Raw genomic sequence first — 18,994 nt, 5'->3', positions numbered from 1 at the left:
GCTGTTCATTGACTACAGCTCAGCGTTCAACACCATAGTGCCCACAAAGTTCATCACTAGCTAAGTACCCTGGGACTAAACACCTCCCTCTGCAACTGGTTCCTGGACTTCCTGACGGGCCGCCCCCAGGTGATAAGGGTGGGCAACAACACATCTGCCACGCTGATCCTCAACACCAGGGCCTTTCAGGGGTGCGTGCTTAGTCCCCTCCTGTACTCCCCATGACTGCGTGGCCACGCACGACTCCAACACCATCATTAAATTTGCTGACGACACAACAGTGGTAGGCCTGATCACCGACAACGATGAGACAGCCTATAGGGAGGAGTTTAGAGACCTGGAAGTGTGTTGCCAGGACAACAACCTCTCCCTCAATGTGATCAAGGATATGATCGTGGACTACAGGAAAAGGAGGGCCGTACAGGCCCACATTACCATTGACAGGGCTGTAGTGGAGCGGGTCGAAAGTTTCAAGTTCCTTCGTCTCCACATCACCAACAAACTATCATGGTCGAAACACACCAATACAGTCGTGAAGAGGGCACGACAACACCTTTTCCCCCTTAGGAGGTTTGGCATGGGTCCGCAGATCCTCAGAAAGTTATACAGCTGAGCATCCTGACCAGTTGCATCACTGCTTGGTATGGCAACTGCTCAGCATCCGACAATAAGGTGCTACAGAGGGTACTGCGTACGACCCAATACATCACTGGGGCCAAGCTTCCTGCCATCCAGAACCTATATACTAGGCAGTGTCAAAAGAAGGCCTAAAAATTGTCACAGACTCCAGTCAACTAAGTCATAGACTCTTCTATCTGCTACCACACGGCAAGCGGTAACAGAGCGCTAATTCTAGGTCCAAAAGGCTCCTTAACAGCTTCTACCCCAAGCCATAAGACTGCTGAACAATTAATCAAATTGCCACCTGTACTATTTACATTGACCCCCCCACTGCTGCTACTTGCTGTTTATTCTCTATGCAGAGTCACTTTACCCCTACCGACCTGTACAAATTGCCTCGACTAACCTGTACCCCCACACACTGACTCGGTACCGGTACCCCCTCTATATAGCCTCGTTATTGTTATGTAATTTTATTATGTTACTTTTTATTTAGTAAATATTTCTTCAACTGCATTGTTGGTTAAGGAATTTCTGCCAAAAAAATGAATTTTGATGATTAACATTACCCTGGTTTCAAGCTAAATAAGACAAAGAGCAGTATGATATAACATGGAGGAAAATAAATGATTTACTACTAGCGAAGTGTTGAATTCTCTTTTTTCCATGTTAGCTGTTCAAAGTCTTCTATTGTCAGCGTCCACGCCGCCGTTCTATGTATAAATGACTAAAGAGCATGTTTGATGCTTCACTGCAGTCAAAACATACTTATCAAGGATGCTGCCATCTTTGTTGAATGTATTTCGGTGTGACAAAATTGCTCGACATCTCGTGAAGTGATTTGTATGAGCACCCAGATGGTCCATGCTAAACCATGGATCCTGCGGTTGCCATAGCAGTCTGCTGTGCTGTGGCGTGTCCATGTTCGGGTGAGCGCGTTCCTTTTGCACGCCAGCTTAGTTATTTATGGGCTCCTGTCACCCAGGCAGCACTGCCTATTAGATGGGGGCAGGAGAAGGGCTACAACCCTTTACTCAGCCTGGACCCAGTGATGTCTACAATGACTGTGCCCAGCACGCTCGGTTTGAAGCTCCGTGCCCCCCATCCATTTTGTTGATGTATTGCTTACAGTGATCCCATTGGGCAAGAGCCCAAGGAATGGACTTGGAGCTGTAATAGGCCTAAGGACAGAAGCCGTTTTTATATTTTTTTATTTCCCTCTCTCTTTCATGCTGTTCATTAGATGGAGAAGGGGTTTAGATACACTCTTAGCTGGTCGAAACGGGGTTGTTTAGGGACAGTTTGAAATTATTTGGGGGGGCTGGTCCAACTCAAGGTATCATAAAAAAATGCACCCCCCACACAAACGTAAAAAATATTTTTATGACATATTGTAAAAAAATATATATCTTTTGTAACATATTGTACTTTTTGCAAATTCGTAACATATAATATTAATTGTAATTCGTAACATATCATACGAAATGGGTGATGGACATCCACAAATTAATGCATACCAAATGAAAGAACATATCATACATACTAAATGGAATGTCTCTGATTTACGTACAGAATAATACGAAATGCTCTGAGACCAGGTTGAAAATACATATACAATTACATATACAGACACATTACAGAGATACAGGCAAAAACTGTTCACATTAGCAAGCTTCTGACATTCTTTTCAAAAAGAGGTTATGGTTGGTATGGCTTTGAGTTGCTGTGGTAGTTTGTACCACTCAACAACATTGGTATATAAAAATGTGTTCTTACCAGATTGACTCTTATATTTAAAACAGTGAATATTAGAGTCTATGGCTCTGGTATTATGCTGGTGGACATCTTTAACAAATGAAAAATACAGTGCATTCAGGAAAGTATTCAGACCCCTTGACTTTTTCCACATTTTGTTACATTACATCCTTATTCTATAATTGATTAACTTGTTTTTTAAAGAACATTCAGAGAATTGTCCCAAAGCCACTCCTGCGTTCTCTTGGCTGTGTGCTTAGGGTCGTTGTCCTGTTGGAAGGTGAACCTTCGAATCAAATCAAATTTTATCGGTCACATCCACAGAATAGTGAAATGCTTAATTATGAGCCCCTAACCAACAATGCAGTTTTAAAAAATACGGATAAGAATAAGAAATAAAAGTCACATGTAATTAAAGAGCAGCAGTAAAATAACAATAGCAAGACTATATACAAGGGGGTACCGGTACAGATTCAATGTGCGGGGGCACCGGTTAGTTGAGGTAATATGTACATGTAGGTAGAGTTATTAAAGTGACTATGCATAGACGATAACAACAGAGAGTAGCAGCGGTCTGAGGTCCTGAGCGCTCTGGAGCAGGTTTTCATCAAGGATATCGCTGTACTTTTCTCTGTTAATCTTTCCCTTGATCCTGACTAGTCTCCCAGTCCCTGCCGCTGAAAAAAAATCCACACAGCATGATGTTGCCACCACCATGCTTCACCATAGGGATGGTGCCAGGTTTCCTCCAGATGTGATGCTTGGCATTCAGGCCAAAGAGTTCAATCTTGCTTTCATCAGACCAGAGAATCTTGTTTCTCATGGTCTAAGAGTATCTTTTGGCAAATTTAAAGCGGGCTGTCATGTGCCTTTTACTGAGGTGTGGCTTCCATCTGGCTCTCTACCGTAAAGGCCTGTTTGGTGGAATGCTGCAGAGATGGCTGTCCTTGTGGAAGGTTCTTCCATCTCCACAGAGGAATTCTGAAGCTCTGTCAGAGTGACCATCGGGTTCTTGGTGACCTCCCTGCCCAGGGCACTTCTCCCCTGATTGCTCAGTTTGGCCGGTCGGCCAGCTCTCGGGAAGAGTCTTGGTGGTTCCAAACTTCTTCCACTTAAGAATGATGGAGGCCACTGTGTTCTTGGGGACCTTCAATGCTGCAGAAATGTTTTGGTACCCTTGCCCAGAACTGTGCCTCAACAAAATCCTGTCTTGGAGCTCTACGGACAATTCCTTCGACCTCATGGCTTGGTTTTTGCTCTGATATGCAGTCATCTGACCTTATACAGACAGATGTGTGCCTTTCCAAATCATGTCCAATCAATTGACTTTACCACAGGTGGACTCTAATCATGTTATAGAAACATCTCAAGGATGATCAATGGAAACAATTTTGAGTCTCATAGCAAAGGGTCTGAATAATTATGTAAATAAGGTGTTTTTGTTTTTTATTATGGGGTATTGTGTGTGTATATTGATATTGAAGGTTATTTAATCAATTTTAGAATAAGGCTGTAACGTAGCAAAATGTGGACAAAGGGAAGGGGTCTGAACACTTTCCTTATGCGTGATAATTCTGTGGACCACATCAAGTTGAATTCATCTTTTTTTTAATTCCACAGATAGCCAGCCTAGATATTTAAAATGTTGGACATCCAGATGCGTCTGAGGGGGGAGTACAATTCTTACAAGCTTGTTTTGGCTGGTCTGTAGCTTATTCTTTTGATGTTTGGGGCTGCTGGTGAACCATGATGTGCAGGCCTAATCAAAGTGACACTGGACTAGCGCACTTGCCAGAGTCTTAGGGTGTATAGGTAGGTTTCCATCCAAATGGAGACAGATTTTCATGCTAGTATTCTAAAATCTGCAGAAAAAAGGGAAACACAAACAAATATTTGCAATTACAATGGGGAAACAAAGAACTCTCAATTGGCGGGAGGTAAGCCTAGGGGACACTCGCCTAGTTCCTCTTCGCCACTCAAACAAACACCTTTATGGTTTACTTGGGCTACTGCACATAGTTTTTTTAAGCCTACTGAAAACCTGCCACCAACATCACCTACTAGACTCTGAAATGGAACCCCCTGGGGAAAAGGAACAGAGGGAGACCCAGAAAACTTGTTGGATTGGCATCCAGGCAGAAATGACTGTGAGCGGCCTGCCTAAACTGGTGTGACCTGGAAAAACTTGCCCCAAACCGTGTGAGGTGGACATTTGTCAATGGCCTGTGCTCCTTATAGGAGACAAGGGCTAAAGTCAAGCAACTAGCTCATTGTGCCATCATTATTCACAGATTTTACTCCACATCATTTCCCTTCCTAGCAGTAGAGCCTAGGCCTATCAGATGCCTTAAAGGCTTTCATTGAAAGAAGAAAAAGTTTTAGTTGTTTTGGGAGGAAGGTTACCATGTTATAATGCAGCCATGAAACAGTTTTAGCCTATATAAACATGAAACAGTTTTAGCCTATATAAGACTTTATTCCTCTCTCAGGACTAGGGTTTTGTTTCTCAGCTCAGTCAATATGAGATGCATTAATTTGCCTTGTATTGATTTCTGTGGCTGTGCGGTTCAGAGTTGTTTGCATTATCCTGTCTGATTCCTCATGTGAAGTAATGTATCACCCTGTCATACATTGTCCTTGTCTTTGGCTACATCCTTGTAGTATGTTCAGTTTCTTCCCCCTAAGCAGACCCAGAAAATTAAGTTCCCCAGGCCGAGACTAGGCTATCTTCCTTGGATAGGAAATTTCCTTGGATAGGAAAGATACAAAAAAAACTGAATGTAGAGACTAAATAGACTTTATAGCAATGCAACACAGTTTTAAAAGTAACTTTCCAAGGCCTCTGAAAAAAAAGTCACCTGAGCTAACCTGGGTTATGTTGAGTACGACAGAACAGTGTGCAACGTTGAATTCAACGGAAACGCTAGGCCTACTGTACTGAATGACCAGTTGAAAGGCCTTGTGATTATGGTGGCCCAGAGGGCGATTACCATATGGTGTGCTGCACGAGTTTTGAGGTTTCAGATTGTCACACCCATATTGATCAGGCCACACCTCGCCACACCCACCAAACGTGAGTAAATGTACCTCGAAAGATATTGAAGAACGATGAGCACCGTTTGGGGAAACGTGTTGTTCAGTAGCGTACAAACCGTCACGCAATATAAGAAACGTTGAAGCAAACGGAACGCACCCCTGATCATTCCTGTCATGTTTTGCTCACATAGTATTGTACATCTCCATATCATAGCATGTTTTGCTCACATAGTATTGTACATCTCCATATCATAGCCTGTTTTGCTCACATAGTATTGTACATCTCCATATCATAGCCTATATTCAGTAGTGTTATATTGCTGGCAGAATCTCACTGTGTTTCAATCTGAGCTGACACACTCAACTACAAACTACCGCCACAAACATACCTGGACCAGAACCTGAAACTTTGAATAAAACTGTTGGAGGGAATATGTGAATGTGCAGATTGACGTGGCTGAGTAGTGGAGCCGGAGTGTGTTTCCCTGTGTTCAGGTCAATCAGAGGCAATAAGGGCAGATTTGCAGGGAGCAGCATTGATCTTGACCTGCTCTGAGTATGATCTCAGAGATAAAAGGCAGGAGACGAGAGGGGAACTTATTCACTGTCAGCCTCCAGTCAGCAGAGGGCAATTCTGCCCTGCAGGCTGTCTTTGAAAAATTGAAGGGCAAAGCACGGAGGATTAAGGCAGGGAGGGGAGATACACGAGCAGAAGAACTGTTTATTGCAATAACGTTAAGTCGTTTTCTATATGGTGGAGGCGTCGTTATTGAGCGTCAGCCAGGGTGCACCTCCGGTCAAAAGGTTACCCTGGTAACACCTTAGTTACCCAAGTGAAGAGATGAAAGGCCATTCAGAGTGCTGCCAAAGTTTTCAAGATCTTAAATAGTTTCCCCACCCCTGACTTTGTGTTGTTGTGTTGTCGTTAAAGGCCAGATTGTTGGTGAATTTCTTTCCCCCCCTGTTTGAATTGACTTCTATTATTCTCTGGTTTTGAGATAGCTCCTCTGGACAGAGTCACTGTACGTGGGCATTTTACATCCCACTTTGTTTTTTCTTCTTCTGCGGGAACAGGCAATTAGAGAGAGCACCATCTGTAATGGCCATTAATTGTGAGCTGAGAGGAACACACATCTCCGCTCGGTGACACACACTCAGATTATTCATGAGACAGGGGGTCGAGTTGTGCTCTAACTTCAGCTAAAACATAATTTCTGTTCATTAACTTTGCTAACATTTGCATCATCAGGACAGAGGAACAGCAGTGGAGGGTGGTGTGACTAAGGGGCTTTCACATAGCTTGTTGGTTGTTTACATTCTGTTGGACAATACAAGTGTATGTGTGTGTTTGGGGAGAGAGAAAAAAATGAGAGATAGGTAATGAGATTAAAAACTGCAGTATTATAATTTAGTACCTTTTGACCCCGGAATTGTAATTCAGTCAGTCGACAAGTTATATGACTGGCAGGCAAACAAGTTTCTTGTGGAACTATGATACAGTATCAGTAGCAGGCTATCACACCTGGGCCATCATTGCGTCCTTTTAACTTTTCTTTCCATCAAGGCCTCTGCACCTGCCTGTCTTTTTTTGCCCATGACAGCCCCCCGTCCATGTCATCTCCCTTTCCTTGTCCCTGGTCCCTGGTCGATGCCTGGCTGAAATATGAGCTGCCTGTAGCATATTGATCCCTTTCCTCACCCCTGCCTAAATATAGATATATCACAGGCAGAGCAATGTTCTCCAGATAGCTCCTCTGCATCCGTGCCAGTGGGCTAGTGGCTGCTATCGATTGTCATGATGAATTTCACTTCTACAGACGCTGATGGATTTTCTGCTCCCATTCTTTTTATGTCATTGTTTTCTTGGTGCGATCGGGTCGGCTAAGGAAAGAGGTGTTACTGACCAGGTTCTGATGGCTATCGATTGGTTGAGAGGTTTGTAATCACTGTAGTCTTGTAGCTGTTGAGGCCAGAGTGCCCCGTCTGGAGCACACACTCCACACTCAGATGAGCCTCCAACATGACCTCATAGAATGACAGGATAGTGTAGTGTACTGTTGGACTACATTGAATATGTGCATTATCTGATTCATCTCAATACCATGAAAATAGGTTTCCCATACAGTAGCATCATCCTTTATTTTTGGCTTGCTTGGTGCACACGGAGGAAAACCTTTATTTGAATTTCATAAACATTGTATTGTGTTTATGTATAAATCTTTAATTATTTAATATTTAGAGGAAATGAACAAGTGTCCATGCGAGTGTGAATACTAGTGATCCAAACCAGGAAGAAACCAACAGTGACTGGCCAGAGGAGTGAGGCTGACCGGTGCAATCAGAGGTCAAAAACACAGTCACCGTCTCCTGAGAGGGAGTGACTTTCACATTGTTTATCAGAAAGAAGAGAATATCTATTCATCACAACTAGCCTGGGTGACTTCCCTCTCCTGGAATACTTAATTGAGTTGCTTTTTTGTTCCATTGCCTCACATTGGGAGATGGCAGTTGCATTTGTCATGCTCTTCAAGGATGGACTGCAGGCAATGTCTCCTCACAAAATGCCTGTGAATGAATCATAAAAACACTGCTGCTACATTCCGTACTTGCTGATAAATCATTCCACCAAGGCACTTACATGAATAGGTAACCTATGGTAGCTCTTTTTATCGTTCTAAACAAAGAAAAACAGAGAATATCCTTTATATACCACATTCAGCCATTTTACTTGTTGTATTTGTGAAGACCTCAGTTCTCAGTCCACTCCACAGAGTGGCCGTCTGTTGAGTGTAATATCATACTTGGCTCTGGTTTGTTACAGCGCTTCAGTAATTGGCCGTGTGTCTACAAAAATGTTAACATGTAAATTACTTAGTTAGGCATGATAGCTAGAAATGAAGATAGATTTCCACCCAATACTAAGTGGTGGGCACGCACAGAACTGCACTCAGCCAATCATATCCCCTCATGGCCCTTGTTTATACCCAAATAAGCCATTGGGTACAGTGAACACTGCAAGAGGTGAAATCTAAGCAAGCTTAAATGTCTTATATTGAGTGATAATTCTCTTAAAATGTGTGGTTTTTGTGTGGTTTTTTTGTAACAAGCTATATTATCTTACGTCATTGGCAGATAATTTCCCTTATTTTAACCTAAAAAAGTAATTTATCTTATTTCCAGATATTTAGAAGAAGAGCTGTGTCAGAGGTTTCTCTGCTCTTCCATACCTCAGGACTACACGTAGGCCCACTAAATATTTCAGCTTTCATTTTCATTGTTTTTTTGTCCGTGTTTTTTTCTCCTGTAAAGCACATTACGTTGCGTTCCATGTCTGAAAGGTGCTGTATAAATAAAGCTTGATTTGATGATATTCTCTATACTGTATAACACCATACAGCACCAGACACACAGCTCCTGTTGTGCTGCATCATCTTTCAGAGCCTCCCCTGAGCTGTCAGTCAGTCAAGCAGAGATGAGGATGCATGGATGCATGGACAGGTGTTCTATGGCTGTCAATGTGTATCCCCCAAGCCCTGGCTGATCTTGTTTAACTGAGCTGAGCCTCGCTCATCCTGGACTACAGCAACATATCACTGTCTGTCTCTGCCACCAGGGTGACAAATCTGCCTGCCAATCTGTGTTCCAAGCCTGATTGCCTTCTAGCAGGTGATGCTCCACCACTTTAACACTCCACCAAACCTTGAGCAATACCTTCTACAGAGAAAATGCTTCTCACATTTGCTCACAATTAGCACTGTCTGCTATTGCTTTACAGATAATTCTAGAGATCCTGAGTTAGGAGTTGGAGGATCAAGGCTAAGGTGACTATATCAGCACTGCAGCTCGGTGTGCTTTATTTATGGACCACACAGAGCTATACTGTACAGCCTGGCCTGAGGCTTCTAATGCTACTATCTTCAGAGATTATATTTTTTATATCACTGGACAGGAGTCAGTCAATGACTAGCCTTGCTCGTCAAGCTTACAGCTTACCACATACATGCAGGGACACGGCTGCAGCGTGGCGGCAAGTCAATGTTCTATGCTGACAGTGGCCACAGCCTGCAGAAAGGGACCACATGTGTAAAAGGAGATTTAATCTACCCTCCAGTCAACCACCCCTCCCCAGTCAGTTCCTGCACATAGATCAATAGCTGGAGTCCCTGTCTTGGTGAGAATGAATTGTCTTTGAGTGGTTCTCATGGCAAAGCTATACAGATCGATGTGGCTCTGCTACAGACACTCCTCAAGCAGGGGAGAGAGAGAGGAGAGCCACTGCTGCTCTCCTGGGGGGGATGTCACTGACTGTCATCGACTGTATGGGTCAATAAAGATGGAAAACCCTTTATTTCTGTGAAATATGCACAAACATGCCTTGTAATACAATCCTCTTTGTGGTGTCGCTCAGCCTTACTAGGAATATGGACTATCTGAGATTCCTCTCACAGGGTCATGTGACACAGCCCTCTATAACGGGAGTCTCCACGTAACGCACATACTTGCAAATTAGTCTTTGTACAAGTTTAGCAATAATATAACATTGTATTTGATAGTAGGCTATTTGATTAAATTGTGATTTCATCTGTCAAGTTGTAATGTTCCTTTGTTGCTAACATAATATTCAGTACTCTATAAACTTGTCTTTTTTCCATGCTGGATAATGCGGTATGATATTAGAGCACAGGTGACTTTGGTGAGACAGTGTTACTGTACACGATAAGATTAAGATACGATTACACAGCCACCATGTGGAGGCAGAGCTACAAGGATTTGATCATCAGTTACCGTACAATTATTACATCTCAACATGAACAAAATTGTCAATATTTTACAATGAATACAGTTTACAATGTCCCACTTGCTGGACAGGATAATATGTTATTTAAGCCTTGCTAGGCTAATGTTGACATAACGACCTTGCAGATTGCAAAGACTTAGAGCAGAGCTAAGGGAGAAATCGACTTTTAGATGAAAAAGAATTGAGAAATTATTTGAACCATTCATGATCTTATATTGCCATCTAGTGGCATGGAACACACAGGGAAATTGTACTAATTGTACTAAATAAAGCATTTTCCATAATGACATTAGGAGCCCCAATCAACTTACAGGTGATCTCAATAAGACATTGTTATAAGGAAACTTCTTCTTTGAAACTATTACTAATAACATAGAATTTACACACAGAGAGAAAGATAACAGATGATGTGGTCTGCAACAGACTGTGTGGTTAAAAGATTGGCCACTACAATAGAGGAAGTCAGCATCAGATACAATGGAAATGTGTGTGCGTGCGTGTGTGTGTGTGTGTGTGTGTGTGTTTGTGTGTGTGTGTGTGTGTGTGTGTGTGTGTGTGTGTGTGTGTGTGTGTGTGTGTGTGTGTGTGTGTGTGTGTTTTCCCACATGGCTGGGAAAAGACATTCATTGTCCAGTTGTTATAACATAATAAAAAATCAATCATCCCATATACTGTATCAACTGTCAGAAATTAACAAATTGCCTGTTGACCTTCAACAAAAGACACAGATAAAGCTGCACTGGACATAATGTGTCTTTAAAACCCAAGAGACTCATGTTCCTTCCTTGTGATAATAACCCATTTGTGTGCTAATTTCAAAGGTTTTTACGATAATTGCCTCCATCAATATAAATAGACGTCACAGCTCTCATTTGCAAATCACAGTAGTACAGTTCTCCCAGCTCATTCTAGCCTTCTGATAGAGGGATTTATCTCTGTACAATAAGCTGCATAATAACTTACCATAATGTCATGCAGATCAGGGTGATTTAGCCTACATTTTTACTCATGCCATAGATACTTATCTTATGCCATTGTTGACATTCTGTCATTCTGTCTGTGTCTTATGACATTGTTGACGATATTGCTCACATCTCCTCACATCGAAGGATCGTAACCTGAACTTTTGCAGAAATCCTTCATTGCCTGACGATGTACAGGCCTCTCAGACATCTCAAGTCAGATTTTGCATGCAACAGTTAGCCTGGTTGCCGTCTCTGTTAAACTATAACATTCCACTCCTTGCCACTCCTGTCATTTGCCAGTGGCAGGGAGTGGAATGTTAGCTGTTTGTGTGTATGACTGGCACAATTACCATATAAACCTGTAACTGACGGTGATGGATGAAGACCGTCATGAAAATAAAATAACCGTCATAACCGTTTAACATTGTTTTGAAGGAACAGCTGACTGAAGATAGAATGGCCGGGGATTTGTTCAGTTTCTCCTGTATAATGGACTCTTATTGCTCCTTGCAAAGGAGTCTTCGGTTGCATAGGCACAATGCAGCAGCAGCAGCAGCACAGCAGCACACATAGAAATAGAATTAATAGAATGGGCTTGGAACTTCTTACCCTGGGAATATGATTGGTAAACTCACGTGTACACTCGCAATGAATACCTGGTATTGTGATGCAATCATTTCCATGGTAATGTAGAATGTTCAAATGATGTTAACTGATATAGATCATGCAGTGAGATCTATTTTTCTTGAAGTCAGTTGAGTTGAATCAACAAATCACAGCACGTATTTTAGCACATATTTTACTACCTACTTTGCTTCTGTGGGTACACTCGCAATGGCCACCATTATGCCATAATTGACTTGAATGGGGACGCCCGTTTAATTAATTCTATTTCTATGGCAGCACAAGGAGTCAGAAGTGGAGGAGAGGAGAAAAAGTGCCCCCCCAAAAAATGGTGCGAAAGTTATAGGGGGTTAAAGATCATACCCCCCCCCCACCCCCACCTCTCATCATTATCGATAACAAGGGAGGTTAGTACAAGGTGTGAATTACGGGGGTGTCGGGGGGACTTACATTAAATGTAACAAAAGTAAAACTTTGAGGGGGGTCACTAATTTGTCTACTATTTGTCTAAAATGCAGGGGTGATGTTTTACAGTGGTAAATATGAAAATGAAAGCTTCCAAATAAAACAAACACCCCTACATCTCTATCATGGTCTAAACCATTTATTTCTATGTGGCGGCACTGTCCACTCAGTAGTGCTGAATTTCCTTGATATAAAATGTCCTTTATTCCAATGCATTAGATTTATCTGTTGATTTATCATTGTTTGCTTTTGTCAGTCAGCTGTTTAGAGTGCTCATTGCTTTGTTTGTCAGGTACAGGTACTGGTGACTGGTGTTCTCCCTGCCATCCATGCCCAGAAGAAGTAGACCATTTGTTTAGCTTCATTATTCTCTATCAATATCAGTTTTTTCCCTGGGTCGGCTGACGATGGTCAACGATATCATTAGACAACCAACCTACATCACTACTTGTTTCTGTAAGAAGTGTTGACATGATGAATGCACTGAGGTGTCTGTTTAAACTACTAGCACACAGCTCGGACATCCATGCATACCCCACAAGACATGCCACCAAAGGTCTCTTCACAATCCCCAAGTCAAGAACAGACTATGGGAGGCACACAGTACTACATAGAGCCATGGCTACATGGAACTCTATTCCACATCAGGTAACTGACGAAAGCAGTAAAATCAGATTAGGAAAAAAAAGATACAAATAACCCTTATGGAAGAGCGGGGACTGTGAAGAGACACACACAGGCACAGACACACATACACATGATAAGACGCACACTCTACACACACGTACACATGGATTTTGTATTGTAGATATGTGGTAGTAGAGTAGTGGCCTGTGGGAACACACGTAATGTGTTGTGAAAAGTGTTATGAAATGTAATGTCATGTAACATTGTAAATTAAATATAACTGCCTTAATGTTGCAGGACTCCAGGAAGAGTGGCTGCTGCCTAATGCGTATCCTTAATAAACACAAATAGAGCTGGACACCGATGCGCATCCAATCCATCCAACAAGTGGCTATACGTTAATGACAATAGGCATATAAGGAGACTCTTTTGGTAAGAAGAGGTTTTAATGTTCAGTTAGAAGCACTAGACTGTGCAATGGCACAGGCCTACACTGTTTTGGATTTGTGCCCATGACAACTGTTTTCATGGCAAACCACAACTAAATGTAATATAGGCATAGTTACAGTCGTGGCCAAAAGTTTTGACAATGACACAAATATTAATTTTCACAAAGTCTGCTGCCTCAGTGTCTTTAGATATTTTTGTCAGATGTTACTATGGAATACCAAAGTATAATTACAAGCATTTCATAAGTGTCAAAGGCTTTTATTGACAATTACATGAAGTTGATGCAAAGAGTCAATATTTGCAGTGTTGACCCTTCTTTTTCAAGACCTCTGCAATCTGGCATGCTGTCAATTAACTTCTGGACCACATCCTGACTGATGGCAGCCTATTCTTGCATAATCAATGCTTGGAGTTTGTCAGAATTTGTGTGGTTTTGTTTGTCCACCTGCCTCTTGAGGATTGACCACAAGTTCTCAATGGGATTAAGGTCTGGGGAGTTTCCTGGCCATGGACCCAAAATATCGATGTTTTGTTCCCCGAGCCACTTAGTTATCACTTTTGCCTTATGGCAAGGTGCTCCATCATGCTGGAAAAGGCATTGTTCGTCACCAAACTGTTCCTGGATGGTTGGGAGAAGTTGCTCTCGGAGGATGTGCTGGTACCATTCTTTATTCATGGCTGTGTTCTTAGGCAAAATTGCGAGTGAGCCCACTCCCTTGGCTGAGAAGCAACCCCACACATGAATGGTCTCAGGATGCTTTACTGTTGGCATGACACAGGACTGATGGTAGCGCTCACCTTGTCTTCTCCGGACAAGCTTTTTTCCAGATGCCCCAAACAATTGGAAAGGGGATTCATCAGAGAAAATGACTTTGTGAAAATTAATATTTTTGTCATTCTAAAAACTTTTGGCCACGACTGTACACTTACAGTGCATTTTCCTAGATCTCCAATGATCCATGATCTGTACAGTTAAATGTTCTAATGCAATTATTAAATACTTCATAATGAAGAACAACACTGTCATAAATGTCATTAACGTAAGGAAAGAAAGGTAGAGTTTTATGTCACACCATCTGTGACGACTCCAAGGATTATGGACAACTCATGAACTAGGGTGTAAAACACATTTTAATTTAACTCATGTATTATATTGAATGTAGGCTACATGTTCATGTGTGTAAAATTGCGTCGGCTGAGAGAGTAGGCTACCAGCAGTACAGGGTAAGCGCACGTAAACACAGTTTACCCACATTTCACAGAAAAATACATTGAAAGGGAGCCTTACTTTTTTTTGTACTGTGACCGTCAGAGTTTACCCACCAATTGTTTTACCACTACATCACTGGTTACCGGTAGGCCTATTAGAAGTTCATGGTAATACACATTGTAGCCTAGTCTAGTAAGTTGACCATGTGTGTTAGGGTGACCATCCCATTTTTCCCAGGACACTTTCAGAACTATTTCAGGTGTCCCAACTTTTCAGCCTACAAATGAAGTCAGTTATTCAGCAAGACGCATCAATTAATGTAGGCCTAATCAATAGCAATGGCTGAATGTCATGAGGCACACTGTTTGGTGTTTTGTAACATATGTCTATTTCCATTCATCAAATGGCACGAGTATAGGCTACATGTAGTTTGGATGCTGGAATTATTTTGGAGTGGACAAACATGCACAGGTAGCCTACTTCTTGAAGTGATTTGTTTAACAATCAGATTGTAATGGAGACGCAGGGAGTCAGGAACCAGGTGCAGTTGGTGAATTCAATAGGAACGAACATGGAGTGAATACAAATTCCCGTTGTTGAAGATCTAGATGTTGAAGAATGCAGAGGACCTCATCCATAGTCATCCCCAATTGCGCCAGCTTGTTGTGGTGTTGGCGAAGTAGGTACCCCTGTTCGCCGACCATCCGAGAGATGTCTCAGTTGGCTGCTGCTTCCATTCTGTGAGGTAGTATTCTGTAACGGAGACGCAGGGAGTCAGGAAGCAGGTGCAGTCGGTGAGTTTAATAGGAATGAACTTGGCGTGAATACAAAAACAGGAGTAGCGTCTAAACATGAAAACAGGAAACAATACTACATAATGGGTGATACAATGGAGTGCTAGATAAAGGGGAAGTAATCACGGAGTGATGATGTCCATGTGTGCCTCATGCTGAGGTGCAGGTGTACGTAATGATGGTTGCCAGGTAGGTGTAATGATGGGTTGCCAGGACCGGTGGTTAGTAGACCGGCGACGTCGAGCGCCGAAGTGAGAGAAGACGTGATAGTACCCCTTCCCCCCAACGTGCGGCTCCAGCCACAGGACGACGCCAGCCAGGGGGACCGCCCTGAGGGCAAGGAGCGTGCCGGTCCGGTCGGCGAAGGTGAAAATCTCAGATGATGTTGGAATCTAGAATGTCGTCCACCGGAACCCAACACCGCTCTTCTGGACCATACCCCTCCCAGTCCACCAGGTACTGGAGCCGACACCCACAACGTCGGGAGTCCAGGAGGGATCTGACAGCATAGGCGGGGCTTCCCTAGATGTCCAGGGGAGGTGGAGGGGTGTCGTGAGGTTCGGCATCAGCCAGGGGACCAGGAACTACCAACCTGAGGAGGGAAATGTGAAAAGAGGTTGAGATCCAGTAGTTAGTGGGAAGCTGTAATTGGTATGTTACCGCATTGACCCGCCGGAGGACTTTGAATGGCCCCTCAAACTGGGGGCTCAGCTTCCGGCAGGGCAGGCGGAGTGAGAGGTTCCTGGTGGAGAGCCAGACCTGATCACCAGGATGGAACACAGGAGTCTCACTGTGGTGGCGATCCGCCTGCTCCTTCTGGCAGCGGACGACACATTGGTGCCTCATGTGGGCAGCGTTCCAAACTTCCTCTGCGCAACAGAACCACTCGTCCACCGCAGGGGCTTCGGTCTGGTTCGGGGTCCACAAGGCCAGGGCAGGGCCAGCTGGTACCCCAGGACACACTGGAAGGGAGACAGCCCGGTGGGGGAGTGACGAAGTGAGTTCTGGGCGTACTCCGCACAGGGAAGAAACCGGGCCAGTCATGACAAAAAAGTTTCCCTCTCTGCGTCACAATGGAATTTGATGAACTATTTGTGTTCATTGCTATAGCAATGGTGTGATGACATAATGATTACAATTTTTTAGATCATTACAACATAAATTCCGTTCTTTTCATCATAGATATGCAAACAAAGGTGATTTCCACAACAATTTTGCTGTTTAAACAAGTTTTGCTTAGCTAATAAAATGAAAACATTATTATAAACTACTTTTGGGTACCTTGTTAACATTACAACATGAAATCCATGTTTTAAACGTTACTACGTTTCGGAAACGTGTAATCTGCTTGACTCATTAAAGTTATTTACCTTCACAGATCACAAAGTCAGCTAATTTCCACTTCATTTCTACGCAAATCTGTTTGATTCATACACTGGCTTGTCTGGATGTCATGTTTTTATTTTAACCTGCCCTTCCCTTATCTACACTGATATAATATAATTTCAGTAGTCCACTGTTATGATTCATCTCGCATAGCTCATTAGTACACCCTGGTGGTTGTATACATGTGTATCTATTGTAGGTCCTAGGATACAACAATGAATAATGTGAAACAAATAAATACCATCAAAGGATACCTTACAATTTACAATAATGAACACCTTGTGAAACACCTGTGAAAATCAACATGGCAATATTTAAGATTTTAATACATACTCTTTGATAGTTGTTTTGTACACTCACATGGCAATCAGACTAAAATACTGAATTCTGGTTTCTGGAATATAGGGGAGGTGCTTGCAGTGTGGTTTGGAGGTTCTGCTTGTCACTTGTTCTCAACAGGCAGCCAGTCTTGTCACTGCTGCTCTCTTTGTTCTGAGTGTTTGCAGTGCTAGTGTTTTTAGTTAATCTGTGTATCTCACATTGTGTGCCCAGTATGATAGAGCAAAAAAAAAATCTTAGCAGATAATGACAAGAACAGTAGCTGTAGATGATGTAATAAAAAGTTGGAGGGTGGTTGGTAGTGGAGGACATCAGGTGGATCCACGTCTGGGTGTTGGGCAGAACCCCTAGGTCCTGGAGAACAGGAGCAGAGTTAAAGGGAACAGGGTAGGAGACAGAGACGTAAACAAGCAAACACACAGGTTACAATTTACTGTGAGAAAATTTGATGGATTAGTGCAATGGTATAAATGGGAGATATGTACATTAACAATTTTGGAAGGTATAGCCTACCTCAAGCTGGTCCCCCTCTGACTCAGAACACAGAGAATCGAACTGATCCGAACTCATTGGTTCTGGTGGATGAGATACGTCCTGGAGGGCTCGGACAGTTGATGGTCCTAAAGTCATTTGGAGAGGTAAATTGAAGAGGTTCATTTTTAGAAGCTCAGCATAACTACCATTTCTTGCTTTTTCAAATGTCAACCAAAGCTTAACATACTTTGTCTATTGGGCTTCACTGAAGTGTAGGGCGTCAGTGCCTTCAGTGGTCGAACGTCCAACTGCTCCAACTGTAGAAGATTGTTGGCTTCCACCGAGGTAACCCTAGGAAGACAAAGAGAAAAATATCAGTGTTAGGGAAAAAAAACTAGTGATTATTTTGTGTGCAAATGCAAATAGTTGTTGTCTGCGATTTTTTATGTCCACTTTAACAGATGGTTAAGGAGCGAAAGAGCTGCGAGGTTTCCCAGGTCTCACCTTCCTTTCGTCCTTCTTCCAAATCAAGTAACTTGTCCGGATGTCGTAGCACTTGTTCCCTTTCTTGATTCTGCGCCGTTAGCTCTCCTTCTGTTTCTCCTGCGCCGTGTTGATGGTCAGTCTCACCTTGATTGATAACAGGAATAAATGCATTTATATTTCATATTACAAATACATCTCTTAAATATCTCTTGGAGGGCCATGAAATAAATTAACAGTGGACATTTTTACCGCGGACATTTTTACCTGGTCAAAAACCTCCACATCCTTCTCAGTCCGTTCCTGAAGGTGGTCCTCGAAGGAGTTCTGATCTGGTTCCACAACTTCCATCACATCAGGTGGAGTTTCAGTGATCTGAAAGTACGTTGTATAAAAATAACAATAGACAAACAACACTAAGTCAATCACAAATTAGAAAGACTACAGTATATCCAATAAATGTATATACAATTGCATTATTTCCCTCAGTAAACCGCTGCGGCTCCTGTCCGTACTCGGTGGAGGCCTGGATGCTGCTGTTGTGTGCAAAGAGAATTACCTTCAGGTTGTTCTCCCACCCTTCCTGGTACCAATCAAGGGACTTGCCCAAAGCAGTCTTGAGTGTCTGGTTGGTCAATTCACCAAACCTGGAGGAGAAGGTAGGAGAGAGATATCTATTGACAGTGTAAGATATTGAAGTATGTTTTATTATCTGCCATGGAAAACAAAGACAAATTGTAAAAAATAAATAAAACAAACCATTGGTGACAGAATATAACTTATAACATGCTTGATGGGCTTCACCTCCAGCGCCAGTCTTTTCCCTCTCAAACTTCTGGTAGGCTAGACAGGGTACTGACCTTTAAGAAAAAAGTGACAAATTGAAAATTGTGTGCTCTCTGACAGAACATTCTTTGACATCGCAATAATTTCAGATATAATAGACTATGATAAACAAAAGGTTATT

The 18,994-nt window shown here is 42.6% G+C and overlaps 1 long non-coding RNA gene across 1 annotated transcript; it reads right to left on the bottom strand.

Moving 5' to 3' along the window:
* Positions 1-17,650: 17,650 nt before the first annotated feature.
* On the bottom strand, positions 17,651-18,404 carry LOC115149875 (uncharacterized). Its single transcript, XR_003866988.1, has 4 exons — positions 18,295-18,404; positions 18,049-18,174; positions 17,792-17,895; positions 17,651-17,690 (listed from the first exon to the last, which is right to left on the bottom strand). It is a non-coding gene; the product is annotated as an uncharacterized LOC115149875 (long non-coding RNA).
* Between the last annotated feature and the right edge of the window lie 590 nt (positions 18,405-18,994).

The sequence above is a fragment of the Salmo trutta genome, chromosome 16, assembly GCF_901001165.1.
Source record: "Salmo trutta chromosome 16, fSalTru1.1, whole genome shotgun sequence".
Lineage (NCBI taxonomy): Eukaryota > Metazoa > Chordata > Actinopteri > Salmoniformes > Salmonidae > Salmo > Salmo trutta.
This window is presented reverse-complemented; position numbering and strand designations above follow the sequence as displayed.